Raw genomic sequence first — 19,040 nt, forward strand, 5'->3', positions numbered from 1 at the left:
AATAAATCCCAGAAAGGACTTACCTTAAATGAAAGGGAAGTGTTGTGCATATCTTCATTGCTAGGAAACCAGTTGTTGATTTGTTTTCATCAGAACTGTGTGCCGCATGATTTCAATCTACAATCTCTAAGTTAGCATGATAAACAGTTCGCTAAAACCACAGGCTCCGTAATGGTGTCTTTGTCTCTACTTGCCATCCCCCTGAGTTGCTTTTTTAGACAACTTTTCCCCACTAATGCCATCCACAAAAACAAAGCACCAAATACCAAACATTCCACATAGGGGATACACAAGTCCAAGCCCAAGGCATACAATGGAATGAATGTGGGTTTTGTCCCCTGACGACAATTCTTGTAATTCAGCTAAATGTTCTTAAGAAAACACTATTATATTTAATTTCCAAGAAATGTGTGCATGTGTGTATTCTGGGTATTACGTCCCTCTGCGTAAAACAAACTTTCACTTAATATATGCATTTTTAATGACCACTTGCCCACCCTTTCACTCTTCCTGCCTGTGTCCTTCCTGTCTTACTTCCTCTTTCATATGCTACCCTCTTCCTCTTCCTTGAATTTGCATTTATTTCCCCTCTTCCTCACATTATCCTCACAACAGCTCTATAAGGTAGTTTAGGCTGAGAGACGGAATGTTATGTCTGAGTGGAGATTTGAACCCTGGTCTCCCAAGTTCCAGTCTAGATCTCTAACCACTTCACCACTCTGGTTCTCCTTGACATCAATAACATGGTGCTATCTTGGTACCTGCTCTGAAAAGCTAGGAGAGGCATTCCAGATTGTTGAAAATGCTGTCGGTTCTCTCTCTGTGTGTCTCTCTCTGCCTTGAAAAAATGCCTAGGTAGATTTTTGCTTCTTGGCTGTTTGCTAGGAGACTACTACTACTCAGATGAGCAGGGAAGGGTGCCGTGAATGACTGGTGTCTCGTGGCATAAAACCTCTGATGGATTTGCTAATCACTGCAATAGTTCTAAAATTTCAAATGTTTGGAATGTTTCATATTTCTAAGGATTATTCTGACATCATTCAGAATATGCAAAGAGAGCGGCCCGAACTCAAGTCTGCATGGATGCCATCCCTCTAACCCAAATCTCGGATGTGATGAATGAGTCAGGAATTCTGCGGGTTAAAAAGTACATTATTGTGTTAAATGTATTTAGCTGTTTTGCAAAGTGCTTATTGGATTGCCCAGGACTTGAGTGGCGTAGCAAAGCAGTTGACTTTGATCTTGCAAACATGGCTCTTGTGTTGGTAGATCAAAGCAAATCGTTTCGCTGCCCTTGCCAGCTTTGGATCACATGAATTGTCAACAATATTGTTTGGGAAACCAAATGAAGGTGGAACTGAGAAGAACAAAGGCAGCTGGACATTAGAATTCAAAGCAAGAGGAAGGGGTATCAGTCCCAAAATCTGGAGTCTTTCTCACCTGAAGTGGGAGACTCAGCTGGTCTGTAATCTGTACTGAGGGCAGGAGTGGGCAACCAACAGCCCATCAGACAGCAGGGAGGGGAAAGAGAAAAAGGCATGCATACATCGGGTATACTAGCTAGGAAAGGTGGGAGAGAGGCAAGATGAGGAGCAACGTAGAGGACTTGTGTAAAGCCAAGAAGACATCCAGAAACTCATTTGAAAAAAGATTCACTCTACATGGCGAGGACTGCATCTACACACCTCCTCAGTGTATGTATAAAATAGTGTGTGAGGGGCCCACACCCAAAGGATTGGCACAATTCTCACCCTCAAGACGAATTCCAGGCCCCATTGCTTTCAGTGGGACTTAAGAGATGACTAACTTTATCTTGATTGGGACCAACAATGATGGGATATGCCTGCATTGTGGAACAGTCCACCTGAAATAACTTGGAACATGACACACGGAGAAGCAGTTTAGGGCTAGACCTATGGGCTTAAGCTTAAAGGCAACAACCCCAAACAGTTAGTAGGAAGTATACTCACTGAACATAGGGGAATTTGTTTCTGAGAGAACATGCTTAGAATTTTGCTGCGCGGGCAGCTGAAATGAGTGCCACAAAAACATATTGTGTGCAAGTAATACGTAAGACTGCAGTCTTAGCCTGTGATCTTCAAACACTGAGCAATCTCAAATTACTCTGGTATAAATAAAAAAATTCCTTCCAGTAGCACCTTAAAGACCAACTAAATTAGTTCTTGGTATGAGCTTTCGTGTGCATTCATACCAAGAACTAACTTAGTTGGTCTTTAAGGTGCTACTGGAAGGAATATTTTTATTTTGTTTTGACTATGGCAGACCAACACGGCTACCTATCTGTATCTGGTATAAATGGTTAATATGTTTAGCTATAGTGAGGAGGGGACTTGCTCCAGATTTTATAGTCAGACTTACTGAACTCATCCATATCATTATGAACCCAAAAAATCTATGGTTCTGTAGGGCAGTGTTGCCAGGAAGCTTAAAGAAGTACAATGAGCGGCTGTTGGCTGAGTCAACTAAAAGGGTGGTGGGATTGCCAAGATATTCCCACAAAATACTGATCTGGTCTTTTATAGAAATTTGTAAACCATTTAAAAGGTAGTGGACTGACTTCACTATTCTTTATCCAAGAAGCAACTAGGATGAGGGCTATAGAAGGCTATGTTCCAAACAAGTGTTCTCCATACCAGACATAAAAAACTGCTTCCCTTTCCCTTTCCCACAAGAGCTAGTTATAACATTTTATATACACCGGTGTGATTCCCAAGAGAGCCTACTCATGAAAACATCTGTTTGTCAAAATGAATAATTCATGCAATTTGCTTATAGAACTGCATACTGTATATTCAGAGACCCAGATTCAGCTAAAGAGATCATCTGTTGTGTTGCTGCCTATCTGGACAATACAATTTCAAGTGTATACATATTTGAGCATCACTTAGGGGAAGATGGGGATGAGCCACAACTCAGAGAGATAGAGAGAGAGAGAGAGAGAGAGAGAGAGAGAGAGAGAGAGAGAGCGCAGATGCCTGGTATGTAGAAGGTCCAAGTCATAGAGCTGGGGAGAAGATCTCTGCCTGAGAACATCTGACAGCTGCCACCAATCAGAGTTAGCAATGTTAGATCAGGAGTAGAGGACCAACAGACCACCAGCTGTTGCTGAACTATGACTCCCATCAGCCCTAGCAAACATGGCCCAGGTCCAGGCATGATGGAAGTTGTAGCTGAATGTCTGGACTCTGAGAGCCTCCAGACTTCCAGAAAGCTATTCCAGTTCCTTAAGATTCCCTTAAATGAATGACAGCAGCCTATTAAGCCCTTATAGAATAAATCTGGACGTGGAAACTAGCCACTTCATATCATTGTACTGAGGTGCTTGGGTATACATACAATATATATTGTTACAAAGAAATTAGAATAAGAAGACAGGGACACATAAAGGGGCAGAAATAGCTGAACTAAGAGCTGAATTGGGGAGAGACACCTTTAGGGGTGCCAAGCTGATTCTCTGGGGGGGGGGGTCTTCAGAAAGCAATTGTCTTGCTGCCTATAAAATGCTTAAGGTATATATATCCATCTACACTCAGCTTGTATTTTTGAAAATACATCCAAATATTGAAAATCACTATAAGTCTCCAGGCTTCTCTCCTTCAAAAGGAAGTCAGACTCAGGTAAGCACTGACCCTGAAACTTCTCGCTGCTTGGGGTTAATGGGGAGGATGTAGCAATGTTATCCACTGCGTGTTTTTTCACTACTCGTCAGCTTATTTCAACTACTAAAGATTGGTATATCAACTTTACTTGACATTTCATAGGGTCAACAGGGACGATCTCTTTTATGGAATTAAATTTACAAGTTTGTTGTTGTTGCTTAGTCGTTTAGTCGTGTCCGACTCTTTGTGACCCCATGGACCAGAGCACGACAGGCAATTCTGTCTTCCACTGCCTCCCGCAGTTTGGTCAAACTCATGTTGGTAGCTTCGAGAACACTGTCCAACCATCTCGTCCTCTGTCGTCCCCTTCTCCTTGTGCCCTCCATCTTTCCCAACATCAGGGTCTTTTCCAGCGAGTCTTCTCTTCTCATGAGGTGGCCAAAGTATTGGAGTCTCAGCTTCAGGATCTGTCCTTCCAGTGAGCACTCAGGGCTGATTTCCTTCAGAATGAATAGGTTTGATCTTCTTGCAGTCCATGGGACTCTCAAGAGTCTCCTCCAGCACCATAATTCAAAAGCATCAATTCTTCGGCGATCAGCCTTCTTTACAAATTAATGTAAAAAATAAAAGTCCAGTGGAAAAAATGTATAGCTCTAAGATACGTAGGGGCAAACTTTATGAGATGTCTTTGCCAGAGTTTTGTCTTTCACACCGGAAATGATTAAATGGAAGATAGCATATGACTAAAAAGTTTACATTACAGTTACAGCTTACAATATTTTAAAATAACATTCCAGCCTTTGCTTGATAATTGTTCACCTGATAAGAAAGGCTCGAAGGACCCGAAGCCTGTGCACTTCTGCTTAGCAACCTAGGATTAAAATAAAATACTTGTGGGCTAATTCTCCTTGAGATAGCTGCAGCTTCTTTTCCAGAGCAGCGGAAATATGTGAAAGGCGAACAAAGTATTATAGTTAGAAGAACCTTTTTGAAGAAACAAACAGATGGGGTTTGTATGTGGTGAGATTCTCTTTCCCGTCTGAAAAGCCTCAATCACAACAATCTAGGATGGAGCAAAGCAATGTTCCATTATTCCTCTTTCCCTTGCATTTCTGCCTTGCTAACTTATCTGTGCAAAATGCCCTTTGTAGCTTCTCTTGTTAGTGGCTTTCCCATGAAGTGACTTCCAGTCAAAAATGGAAAATAAATCAATCCAACCTTTTGTCTTGGAAAGGGGGCTCTGAATACAGAAACAGCCCATCTAATTAGCAAACACATATGCATGTACCACACAGGGCCCATTCATTCACCACCCTGCAATCTGATGCCAATGACGTCAAAGTCAAGATTGGAGGAAATAGGTGGTGTACAGCAAATATCAGTTTCAACGTATGACACGGATAGCCAAGTGAGGGGGCTAGGAGAAGGGAACAAATGATTTCGAGACATGCACAGTATCAAAAGCATGCTGACAGGAAGATAGAGAAATTGGCATTATCAGCCTGCTTTCTTGGGCTTGCAGTATAGCTAGGTTGTCCTTTGTCTCAATTAGGACTGAAGGTGAAAAGCATCAAAACGCATCATTTCCTAAGAAACAACAAAGGTAGATAGACCTCAAGATAGCCACAAGATAAGATTTTTGTGGCCAACGTTTGTACGCCACTTCCCAAACCAGAAGTGGGCGTGTTCTGCACACAGAGTATAGTGTGTAGTCAGCCTTAGACTCCTCTTGAGTAAAACTAATGTGTCAAAAACCTAAAGCCCCTGCTGAACCATTAAAAACAACAACACCACACATATAAACTCTAGTAATTTTAAGGACTGCATGTAGCACATGGCCAAACTATCATGGGATTTAGATGTGTGGCAACCACATTATGATGCAACCTCTTTACTGAATCCTGGCAAAATGAATGGAAATGTCTTGGCGGGCAAAGGACAAGTGCTAAGACACAGCGAACACAAACTGCACGAATGCACCATTGTTTCTGTTCCCCACCAATCTCGACAATAAAATCAGCAGCAATTCTAGGGAAAAACCCTTTAAGTGAAAAAGATGGGAACCCCTATCCTTGGCTCAGCAGTTCCCAAAGCTGAAAAAGAGAAGGATTTTATGTTTAAGAAGCGTTCAGATAGATCTATGTGACTGTCAAAAACTAAACATAAATGTGCCCAAAGCTTTAAAAAAAGAAGTGCATCAGGGACAGGATGCAACCCACTCTGCTCCTACTATTATTGTTTGATAGTTAAATAGTACCAAGAGTGTGATACTCCCCCTCCACCCCATTCATCCCTGTTCGCAACAACAGGGCATCCTCCCCCCTAAGTAAATGACATCAATCAGCGGAGAGTTCTGTAAAATGCATAAAACAGTCATCTTCCAAACTCTACCAGAAGATAAATGATTCCAGACATTGGACTGCAGCCATTTTCCCACACATGCTACAATGTTTTGTCATCCATATTGGGCCATAACATTGAGTGTGTGTGTGTGTGTGTTGTTGTTTTTATAAAAAAGGAGAGTTTACAGCTAAAGCTTCCACTTCTGGCCGAGAGCAGATAGTGCATGAAACCTACCACAACAAAAGTGTCATTGCTGTGCAAAACTGTAGCAGGATTGTTTGGTGCCAAATAAAACCAATTTCTAGGGTCTTCCATAGGGTAAATGAAAGCACTTTCTGCTTCTTATTATCACCTCCATCTCAAGCCATTAGAAATTAGGTGGCTGGCACCCACCAAGACCCCTGAATAAATTGGTACACAGTTCTTGCAATTGGCATGTCACAGTTTCACTTATGAAAATATAAAAACAATCACCTTGAAAACCTTGTTGAAATGCAAAATAAAATATTTTAAATAAAGAAAATATAGAAAAGCATGAGGTCTTTCGAAGACTGGATGCACATAAACTTTGAAAATACTTTTGAACCACATGCATTTATTCTTTTCAAAACTCACTCGAGACATTCTTCTTAATGGCCATATTATCAATAATCACAGAAAGGATAGGATTTATTTTGATATACTGTTTGTAGTTTCTTTTTGTTTATCTCAGGATAAATATGGGATAAGCATACAATTTTTCTCAACCCTCCAAAGACAGATTATATTCTCCCTTTTCATTACTTATATACTAGGCGTGCTCCTAATCAGTACTGCCAGTATGACTGATTCTAAAATAAGTCTTTACCACAGAGAAGGTGCCTCTCAAACAAGATCATCAAAACCACTCTACAACATGCACTATGAGCAATTCAAAAGCTTGTTTGCAAATTGTTTTAAATAAGCAGCTTCACGATAAACTTGGTCGCATATCTAATGTATGTTTAAAACCTTTAAAGTACAGAGGAAGTACAGAGAAGATAAGCTCGTTTTCCCCCCTTTCCAAACTGAAGAGCACTTCAAATGGCATTAGTTATTGTACTAATAAACACATAATTACTGGAGGATGAAAACTTACTTTGTGTACAAATATCCCAAGGCTCCGCTGTTCCGTTAAACACAATCCCTTCTCGATTTCATTTTCTGCTTATTGAGAAGAACTGTTCGGAATCTGACAGATGGTTTCACTCTGCCACTGAGCATTTCCTCTTGGTTATCTCTGCCAGTTAATATTTCCACGAGGCTGTCTGCAGGGCTGTGTGCTCTCTACATCATTTCTGGTCTGATCAATGCCCTGCCTGGATTTAGGTTGGTTTCTAGTCCCGCCTCCCGTTCCTGAAGAAATGAAAACTCACAGCTGGATCTTCTGTAAAACATTTCTCTTACCACTGGCTGCTCAGGGTAAATCATGCAATTATACCATGAAGAGACCTGCACCTCCACTTGCAACTTGGAAAACAATTACTCATCTTAATGAGGTGCACATGAAAGTCAAGTGCGCAGTCAAATCAATAATATGGAGAAGTCATGACAAGAGAGCTGTGACCTTCAAGCCCGAAGAGCTATGTCAATGGAATACAATACTTCCCTATCCTAATGCCAGTGTGAGGCAAAACACACTGCACAGTTTATACTAAGCAGTACTTTAAAAAATGCATACCACCAGTGGTCTAGGTCACTATGCAAATGACACTCAGCTCTACCTCTCATTTCTGTCTTCTAATCCCAGTGAAGCCGGGGAAGTCCTAAGCTGGTTGCATTTTGGCACTGGTTGACGTCATGACGTCATGACGGTGAACAAACTGAAGGTTAATTCACACAAGATGGGGGTACTATTCTGGTGAATGCAACCTGCATTCCTCTGGGCAGCTGGTTCTCAGTTTGGAAATGATCTTGCAATCTGGCCCTGCAAGGTGGCAGTGCTTGCTAGGAATGCTTTTCACCCTCTTTGTCTTATATGCCAATGACACCTTTTAAAAATAGAAATCGGTCTTTGTCTCAGTCATTAAGCCACTGCTAGATTCGACACATGTGATGTGTGAGAGTGCCCTTGAAGACACTATGGAAACTTCATTTGGTTCAAAACACAGTTGTCAGAGTTCTGACCAGAGCCAGTACAGCAATCTTATACAGCTTCCCTGGTTTTCCAGATTGTTTTTGGACTTAATTCAAGGTACTGGTTTCGACCTAATTTAAGACACCAAATGGCCTGGCACTAAAACATCTTGAGAAATGCTTGGCAGCTTTGCTCATCTTTGGAGACCCTGCTTCGGTTCCTCCTGCTGTTAAAACATGGTGGATGAGCATTTGAAACAGGGCCTTTTCAGCTGTGGTGCCAAAGATCTGGAACAGTCATTCAAGGGAGGTCCACCTGGCTCTAGTGCAGGCATCCCCAACCTGCGGCCCTCCAGATGTTTTAGCCCACAACTCCCATGATCCCTAGCTAACAGGACCAGTGGTCGGGGATGACAGGAATTGTAGTCCAAAACATCTGGAGGGCCAAAGGTTGGGGAAGCCTGCTCTAGTGCTACTTGCTTTTAGGGACAGTGAAGATAGTTTATTCCAGTAGGATAAAAACTTTAAGCTGCCATGCATACTACCACTCCTATTTAGAATTTTAAAAGTCAATTTTAGTTTGCTCTGTAGTTTTACAGATCTTTTTGGTATTTTTGGTTTTTTTAAATTGTAAACTACCCTGAATGTTTGTGGAAAGGTGCTATAGCTGAAAATAAATTATATTAAATAGTAAGAATAATTGCTACTAATTTCAACCCACATTTACTTTGTCTGCCAGCACTTGAGTTGGAAGATCACTTCCTTTGTTACGATCACAGTTGTACAAAGTCTGTAGGAGTCACAGGAAATAGCTGAGTAAGCTGTCTCACGATGTTTATTTTCCAAAACTGCTCTGCAAACCATCCTGATGAGCTGCTCATTCATGAAATATGTGGAAGTAGGGACAACACTGATCCATCTACACCAGTCTTCCAAGGATCAAGACCTGGCCCCCTAAGACCTGCTACGCAAAATCCTTATCATTGCGCATTCTAGTGCTTAAATTGAGAGGGACTAGAGAGGTCACTTACACATCACCAAAAAAAAGAAAGAAAAGAGGGCAAAGAGAACAGATTTTCATAACATGTGCATACACTAGTTGAGGGTTTTCCAGACTTGGGTCTCCAGCTGTTTTTGGACTACAACTCCCATCATCCCTAGCCAGCAGGACCAGTGGTCAGGGATGATGTGAATGGTAGTCCAAAAACAGCTGGAGACCCCAGTCTGGGAAACCTTGTTCTAGGTTTATATGTAAAGATGAAACTTTAGAAATAAATACAATAATTTAAATTGAAATGTTCTATATAGATAGACATAAACATTGTCATAGTGGGTAAGACTGTGCCCAGGTGACCTTTGTAACTGCTTGATGTCCTCTAGAGGTCTTAACTATTGATGGACACCCTCAAGGCCCTTGCTTTCAACTGGAATTTAACAACATGGACCTTCAAATGTGGGACTGTCCTCAAATAGCCTTTCAATAAGGCTGACCTGGGTAAAGTAGGGCACATGACTAGGATTGGACCTTATACAGTACATGCAAGACAATTTGAAGAATCAGACACAAGCATGTAGCATGTTGGAGGTGTATGCTGTGTCAGGGAGAGGCAAACGGGAAAAGATGAAAGGACAGAAACCAGCAGTTATAGATAGCCTAAAGAGATTATCAGCAGCCTGTCGTCTGACAGTGGGTCTGACGTAGAGGGGGAGGAGGATGAGCCTGGAACAAGTCATTCTGAACACAGAGGAAATCAGGGGAGGAGTTTCCGCAGACTTGCATGCTGGGTACGGAAAAGGAAGAAGAAAGATTAGAGGCGGCAACTGTGCAACAACGGGACGGATGCTAATTGAAACGCTGGAGATGTACGTTTGAACTTTGTCAAATAAATCAAATAGTTTGGAACTGGCTGGGAGCCCGGAGTCTTATCTATGCCAGCTGGACAGCATTAAGCCTCTGACATGCTGCAGTTGCATGGCACAGCACATGCTTCGCATCCAATGCTGAGTTCAGTCCCTCGAACCTCCAGTTATAAGGTCTCACCAGCACGGCTAGGAAAACAGTAGGGTGCTGCCTCTCAGATATTCGGCTATACACAAAAACAGTCTTGAGTTGGTGTAAGGCAGTTCGTATGCCAAACACATATTTTCAGACTTGGACAATTCTCTCTTTACAAACAAGCATACCCATTTTCTGGATGCCTTCTCACATCTGTTTTAACCGTATGCAATACAGAAAAGTAACATGGAAAACAGCCCTAAGCAAGGATGTAAGGTGCAGCCCAGTGTTTTATTCAGCAAGACGACTTGTTGCAGAACAACTTTATTTTGATACAACATTGAACCCATGACCGGCCTTGTGACAATTATTAACGGGCAACAAGCCAGATACTGAAAAAGCCTGAATTGTGATCCAGGGCAGCCTTCATCAATTTGCTACCCTCCAAGTGCCAAAAGAATCTGTAGTCACCGAACATCAGGAGGACATGAGGTTATTTAAGGCTGGTCCTGGATACATCTTTATGGGCAAATGGAATTATTTTTTAAAGCCAAGCGTATGGACTTAAAATGTGATTCATTGCTGCTAAGTCTGGACTAGGCAGGGATGGGAGTTTCCAGAGAGAGTTTTGCTTGGTTCTCAGATGCTGCTTGAATTATTAATGATTTATTAATTACTTTTAGGATACAAAGTGCTTTATAAACGCAGGATTGTGATGCTTCAAATGGCACAGATTTCTTATTATTAATTACACTTATTGGTTGCTTTTTTCATTTACAAAAAGTAAACTCAAATGACTTACAATATAATACAAAAACTAAAACCAATATAAAACTAAAATAGAATAAAAGCACCCCCCACAAAAAAAATCACATACATAAAATGTTAGCTAACATATCCCACCCACTAAAGAAGGCCATCATATCTAAAACTTTCTAAGCTAAAGGCCAAAAGCCTGGCTGAAATGAAACTTTTTTGCCTGGCACCTAAAAGTAGCTTCCTTGGGGAGAACATTCTACAAGTTGTGAGCCATCACTGAAAAGGCCTGTTAATGGGTTGCTCATCTAGATTTCTAACTCTCCAGCTGGTGTAACCAGTCAGAAGGAATTATTACAGCACAGAGCTCTACTACTAGCTTGCTATACGCCAAGTCGCTTAATCTTCAGCTTGCAAATTACTTTATTTTCATGGTGGGAAACTCAGCTAATTTCCAAACGGTTTTCTCTAGCAGTTGCTACCTCATGAAATAAAAAATTCCAGAACCTGCATGGGACATGAACGTGGAAGTCTTCCTTGGCTGATAACCTTAAGACATGTAACTTGGTAAAATTTGGAGAGGATATTTTGCTGCAGAGGCTATTTCAAGACAACCACTTCTCCCTGTGAATATGAGGTGGTCATTCTTCCATGTGCAGGAGACTGATGGGTGTGTGGAGCTGCATGTCACTGACTCTGGCTTCAGTAAAGACAGACAAACTTTGTTTCACTTATCCTCATGGTATTAATACATAGCCGGAATTAAGATTGCCGGAAGAAATATCAACAACCTCAGATATGCAGATGACACAACACTGATGGCAGAAAGTGAGGAGGAATTAAAGAACCTTTTAATGAGGGTGAAAGAGGAGAGCGCAAAATATGGTCTGAAGCTCAACATCAAAAAAACGAAGATCATGGCCACTGGGCCCATCACCTCCTGGCAAATAGAAGGGGAAGAAATGGAGGCAGTGAGAGATTTTACTTTCTTGGGCTCCATGATCACTGCAGATGGTGACAGCAGTCATGAAATTAAAAGACGCCTGCTTCTTGGGAGAAAAGCAATGGCAAACCTAGACAGCATTTTAAAAAGCAGAGACATCACCTTGCCAACAAAGGTCCGTATAGTTAAAGCTATGGTTTTCTCAGTAGTGATGTATGGAAGTGAGAGCTGGACCATAAAGAAGGCTGATCGCCGAAGAATTGATGTTTTTGAATTATGGTGCTGGAGGAGACTCTTGAGAGTCCCATGGACTGCAAGAAGATTCCCTGGAAAAGACCCTGATGTTGGGAAAGATGGAGGGCACAAGGAGAAGGGGACGACAGAGGACGAGATGGTTGGATAGTGTCTTCGAAGCTACAAACATGAGTCTGACCAAACTGCGGGAGGCAGTGGAAGACAGAAGTGCCTGGCGTGCTCTGGTCCATGGGGTCACGCAGAGTCGGACACGACTAAACGACTAAACAACAACAACAAATATTCCCACTGTATGGTAGTTTGAAAGAGGCCAATGGCAAACATGTCCTATATGTTCACCCTCAAGAACAAATGCCAGGCTTTGTTAGAACTGTGTCTTTGATTTAGCCTCCTTCTTATGCTAAACCTTGTGCTGAAGTGGAAAAAGTTCAGCTTCTTTGCAAGGCAGAAGTAAGTGGAGTTGTTAAAGATCCCACACACATTCTTGCTTCTCTTAATGTGATTTAGCAGCGAAAAACAGAGGGAAGCCAGAGCCACGGAACCATACAAGCAAGTAAAGTAACCCAAATACCCTTCTTGCCTTCCAGGAGGCCCTGTCCATTACAATGTCCATTATACAGCGTACAAGTTTTAAGTTATCACGAGCAGTGCGATTCTGAGAAATTAACGCTCCATCCAGTGCTAGTCACGGTTCTCCTGCTGAGTTCATGTCCATGAAGTTCATGCTTCAGGTTTTAAGTGCAGTGGCTGTAACAATTCTTCCAAGGGGATGTGATGCCTTATTCACAGCAAAGAACTGGCTGACGAAAAAATGACTACACAGTTCCTATGAAGGGGAAACAATTCCAGGCCTATTCCCTGATCTAGAAGCACAGCAAAAATGCTCCCCCAGTTCTGTTTGTGCTAAGATGCTGAAGGCAGCAGGACTGATGAAGACTTTGGGTGGTATTCAACTAAACAGAATCTCAGAATCTTAAGAGCTGGAAGGGACTCAAGGCTCATCTTTTCCAACCCCCTGCAATGCAGAAATCTCATCTAAAGCATCCATGACAGCTGGCCATCCAACCTCTGCTTAAAAACCTCCAAGGAAGGAGAGTCCGTAACCTCCCAAGGGTTCTACTGTCAAAGTAGACCACTGAAATTAATAAACATGGCTAAGTTAGGTCCATTAATTTCAGTAGGTCTACTTTGAGTTACCACCCTTTGTTGAGCTTTGCAAATAAATTTTGCAGGCACCTCATTACAAAGAGGGAAAGAGAGCATTTTAGAGGATGACAAGTCCTAGTTCAGTGTTCAATTCACTTGCGTGCAAGCTCACAAGAGGGAGCGAAGGCACGCTGCCAATCCCTTCTGGTCTGAATCTGGGAAGCTTCTCTATTCATGCTGATTTCCCGCATGAATTGGAACCCTCTACGATGTTTTAAACTGGCCCTCATTACCAAGGGCACGTAGATTATAAAAGCAAGACATCCACAGAATCATAGAGGGTTGGAAGAGACCCCAGGGTCCACAGCTCCCCACAATTCACATGGATAACACCGAATCTACACAGTTGCAAATCCAGCAAGGCTAAACATATGCAGAACTTACTGCATACATAGCTCTCGCTTGCAGGATCTGGCCAGGGGTTTGAATACCAGTACTGTAGACGTTATTGGAGTTATATGTGCTTATAGTGGAGATGCTGGAATAGGACAAAGACCTCAGTTCTGATATACACAAATAGAAACTATTAAATAAAATAAAAAGCTTGCTGTATGTGTATGAGTAGGCAGCACTTGCATGTGGCTCATGACAATAACATATCCATACCACACTTTTAAAACACATTTAAATCACATGGCTTCCCCTTAAGAATCCTGCAAATGGCAGTTTGTTAAATGTGCTGGGAATTTTAGCTTTGTCAGGGGTAAACTACAGTTCCCAGCTTCCATGTGCTATAAATGTGACTTCTAGGCTCATACTAACAAAGGAGAAATGAATCTGGAAGTTATTTATTTTACAGCTGCAGAATGTGTTTCACTATGCATACGGCCACAGTGTGCTTTATTATAGAAAGACAAAGGTCACTGTGCTTTTGCGGAATTAGGTCTCTCTTTGATCTTTTACCGGCCTAGGGAATTAATATTTGCTTTTCTTTCACTATTCATGTTATTACCTGAAAAGCGTTGCTTCATCAAACCAAAGTACACATACTATGCACAATAATCTATTGATTCTATTCCTCCTTCAGTGACTTTCCCATTTTTCCTCTATTATGCATTTTGCAAGGAGGGGATGAAAGCCTAACAGCCAACAAAGCGGTTACTTCCCATGCCAATGTTGCCTGATCCAGGCTGGGGCAATGTGGGAGTAACAGGAGACTGTGCCATCTGCTCTGCCCATGCCATCTGCTTCCACCAAGCATTACCACAAGCAGTGTGTGAACCATCATGGCAGCAGCTGCCATTACACTCTGATAATGTATGTGTAACTCGGGTGGTACAGCCCCTCAGGTTTATGGAAGGAGAAGGAACACCCTTTGAGTTGACCAATTTAATGCCTTAGGCTGCTTTCTCCCCCATAAGGTTTCCTGCAACCTCTTTAGGAAGTGAATCATACTTAAACCATTCTTATAATCATATAGGTAATATTGGGCTGGAATGTTTTCCAGACCCGTAAGCTGTTAGCCTGCCTGACAACAGGTCGCTGCAACTGGCTGGCAGTATAACACCTGTGGCTTGTTATACTACGGAAAGTCTGTTTGTTTTGCTAGTCCCTGGCCCCGGTTCCCCACCAGCCAGGCATCTTCGTTTCCCGAATGCTGGGGCTCCTCTCCCTCTGCCTGCTGGGAGGCCCCCACCATCCCCTGCCAGTTACAACGCTCTGGACACACTCTGGCAAAGATCCAGCTCCTTAAGGAATTTTTCTACCTCCTGCCCACCAAACCCCTATCAATTTTGGTGGTGAAGGCAAAAAGAGTGGAAAAAATGAAGACATTTTGCTGGGGTAGGTAGAGCCCACGGCACTGCCAGGGATTGAAATCACTCAGTCCCTAGTCATCAGATAATTTGATGAGTGGAGAAGCAGTGATAACCCTCTTCCTCAGCTGATCTGCACAGATCTGCTGGCGTGTGTTCACACGCTATGTGCCTGTTTGCATGCCCCTCCCCCGTGTGTGTGAGAAAGTGCATGTGAGAAAGTGTGGGGTGACCACATCCACTGCTGGCATGTGGTCCCTGGAAGGTAGTCTAAGAGTGACTGCCACCCCTGTTCTGCCCTTCTTGTTTGATTTGTGTGGCTTGCGGAGTTTGGGGCATGTTTCTGAGAGACTACCCATGGATAGGCAGGGAGCATTCTCTTGTAGAAGAATAGGCTAAGCAGCCCTTTGGGGATTTGTGGGGCCTTCCTGCTCATTCTGCTGAGTGAGCGCCTAGGCTTCGGCACTAAAGCCCTGATCCGATGGCACTACTGACACCAGATTCCCAGAGAGAAAGCTATTTCTCTCTAGGAATCTGCTGTGGGATAGCAAATCTACTGCTTGGTAGGACTACACATGTGGCTCACTTCCACTTAAGCCAGGCATGGCCAAATTTGGCCCTCCAGATGTATTGGGACAACAACTCCCATCATCCCTAGCTAACAGGACCAGTGGTCAGGGATGATAGGAACTGTAGTCCCAAAACATCTGGAGGGCGAAGTTTGGCCATACCTGGATTAAGCTCTACTTGCATATGTGTGAATAAACCAAATATTTGACAGTCAGGAAGTCTTGATAATCTATTGTAAATTATCCCAAGATCTACCAATATTATCCTATCATACCTTCTGCCCACCTCTAGGAAACAATGTCTCCCAGTGCTGGGGAACCTATGGCTCTTCAGATACTGTTGAACTAAACTCCCAGCCACCAAAACCAATAATCAGAGATGATGGGAGCTGTCCACCTTTGACTTGGCCTGTTGAGCCAATGGTACAAAATAATCAGGCTATAACCAACCTCCTCCCCAGTCCTAGAAAGGAGGGCAACAGCTATGCCAGAGAGCAGCTGCTGGCAATGATGGTCACCTTCCTTTGTGTGGTGCTTGTAAAGGTGGGGGCGCAGTTCTGTTTAATTTAGCTAAACCCAGCCACAGACTTTAATCTTCCTCAGCAATGCATAAAGGACGACGCCTAGGGCATCAGAAGATGCTCTCTTTTACACAGTAACAGCAACGCAAAGAAAATTATCCACATAATACAATATTAGCTGAAGCCAAAGTATCTGCGCAACCACACCTGAGAAGCAGTTGGAGAAATGACTGCTGGTTACACAAAGATTCCTACAGTTCCACAAGCAGTCCACTAGAGGCCATCTAGAGCTTGCATTCTTGCTCAACCAGCGTTTTCAGAACCCAAAGTACAATAAAAGAACAATTGCCTTACAAATTAAAGCAGACTTGTTATATGGAGAGGGGCAAAAATATGCCAGCTGTTTATGGGTTAATGGGTATCTATACTGCACCAAAAAACAGAACAAAACAAACACACACACCATCAAAAACACCACCCCAAAACCCTTCTTTTAAAAAAGGAAGGGCAAAGTAATAGAGTGTTTTTGTTCTGTGCTTATGCAATGGAACTTCCAAACATTATGTATCAAATTCCTTTTTCACACATTAGTAACTGCATGACATTTTAAACAGGAACATGAAGAGACAAGCAGCTGGAGCTTGAACTTCGGCAAGCATAGCTCACTGTTCCATTGACCAGGGAGTAGCAAAACAAACAGACTTTCTGTAGTACACCAAGCCACAGGTGTTATACTGCCAGCCAGTTGCAGCGACCTGTTGTCAGGCAGGCTAACAGCTTACGGGTCTGGAAAACACTCCAGCCCAATATTACCTATATGATTATAAGAATGGTTTAAGTATGATTCACTTCCTAAAGAGGTTGCAGGAGACCTTATGGGGGAGAAAGCAGCCTAAGGCATTAAATTGGTCAACTCAGTGGAGGTGTTGTCACAAGTCATAGGTGTAGGATATGACCTTAGGGCTTAGGCAATCCAGCCAATGTGATCCCCCAAAGGAATTGCAGGGAGCGTGACTCTCAGGTGCCATAGTTCAAGCCCAGATTAGGGTGGGGACCTGCCTCAAGTATTGCGGTTGTGTTAGCTTAGTTGTGGTTAGAATTATTTAGCTATTTCCAACAAAACAAAGAAGTGTATCTACCGTATTTTTTGCTCCATAAGACACACTTTTTTCTTCCTAAAAAGTAAGGGGAAATGTCTGTGCATCTTATGGAGCGAATGTGTGGTCCCTGGAGCCGAATTGCCCAGGGGTAAAAAGCAGATCCTCAGGATTGGGTCACCCCAAATTCACCATCAGATCGCATAGCATGTCCATGGCTACAGCCTGCACCAAAAACACACACACATCCACTGTTTTGTGGGGCCACAATGGTGCAAAAACGTGGTTACAAAGCACGAATACACATGGATTCTAAGGATTTTTGCATTGCGTTACCCCAAACTCACCGTCAAATCACATGTCTGTGGCCACAGCATGAACCACAAAAATCATACATCCACTGTTTCGTTCAGAATATTTTTTTTCTTGTTTTCCTCCTCTAAAAACTAGGTGCATCTTATGGAGCGAAAAATATTGTTGCTGCGAACTGCTGGGATTGATGTCAGTGGCTGCTAGCCATTCAACCACTGCCCACTTCCACTATGTTGACAGGCTGAGGTGGTGGTCTCTGCCTCTGTGCTGCTGCCCTCCCAATACTTACTAGTGAGGGAGAACTTTGCTCACCTCCTTCTGGTGCCCTATAGTGGTAGCTGGCAATTCCTGCCAGCAAAATATCTCACCAGCTGCCTCTACTGCTTCCTTATGCTGTGTTACTTATTTAACATCATGCATCGAGTCAAAGCCTAGGTAATACCTTCTCTCATCTTAACCTAAAATTTTAAAAGAAATGGTAAGTGATGTGCAGGAAAATACACAAGGATAAGCAGATTATTTTAAATAAAATTGGAATCTATTTTCTCAATACCTGTTTCACATTTTTTTTTAAAAAAATACTGCTATTCACTTTCCATCTTAAAGAGGAAGGGAAGGATACAAATATGGTAGAATCTTAAAGAAACATTCCTGCTTTCATGGTTGCAGAGTAAAACTGCTAGATGTATATATCTGAAAAGTACTGAATGCAGTAAGACAAAAATAATCAAGTTTAGAACATGCATTGTTTGTAAATTCATCTCATGCTTCTGAGAAGTCGCCCTATCCATCTGAACGTGTGAGGTTAACGACTCCAGAGATTTTGCTCATGCCAGATGGAAAACTTCACCGGTGTGAGAAGACTTGTCACACCTCCCATTGTGCCAAAAAAACTGAAATACTGCGAAAGGCAAAGGATTTGCTTCCTAAAAGGCATCACAGAAGGTGTGCAACTTACTTACCAGCCTTGGCATTGCTGCTACTTTGCTCACATAGATTTTATGCCAAGTATATAAGCATGGTACATTTCTGAGACGGCACTCAGAATAACACAAGATACTTAGAAAATAGCTTGGGGAAATGAACAATGGATGCTTTACAGCATAATATAGCATAGCATAACATAACATATTACACATCCATTTTGTATTTGCTAGAAATGTTATTTCTGCTCATAGCTAAAAATTATTTGATATTCCTTTAACTGAAGATTGCAGTTCTTTCTCAGTTGATATGATCCCATATGGATTAAAGATACAAACATATGAATTCTTATTTAGGCGTGAATCAAGCTGAACTCAGAGGGCATGCTTCCAAGTCAACATGCATGCCATACATTGCATGGAGTTGAGCTGCAAAGAATTAAGCTTGCCCCCCCGCCCCCCGCTCTAGTGCATTATCTTTTACTACTTTGTAACATATCTCAACTATATGAGCTTGGCGGCCTGAGAATGAGCGCAGGTGTTCAGGTACTATGTAATCCAATTAAAATGTTTAAAAGGAAGTTCTTTTTCTGTTGCCACAGAAGTTACACTTAACAGGCTTATAGTAATTAGGCAGCCTGGAAAGTTGCT

The 19,040-nt window shown here is 42.3% G+C and overlaps 1 protein-coding gene across 4 annotated transcripts in view; it reads right to left on the reverse strand.

Moving 5' to 3' along the window:
- The window catches only part of STARD13 (StAR related lipid transfer domain containing 13), a 157,484-nt gene that overhangs the window by 58,696 nt on the left and 79,748 nt on the right, over nt 1-19,040 (reverse strand). The window contains exon 1 of one of the 4 annotated variants that reach the window (XM_079973370.1): nt 7,081-7,469. The exons of the other annotated variants lie outside the window; for them this stretch is intronic. The gene's annotated coding sequence lies outside the window, so the exon portion shown is untranslated. Of the gene's footprint in view, nt 1-7,080; nt 7,470-19,040 lie in introns of those variants that run through there. 4 annotated transcript variants of the gene reach the window in all.

Source organism: Podarcis cretensis (assembly GCF_951804945.1).
Source record: "Podarcis cretensis genome assembly, chromosome: 4".
Lineage (NCBI taxonomy): Eukaryota > Metazoa > Chordata > Lepidosauria > Squamata > Lacertidae > Podarcis > Podarcis cretensis.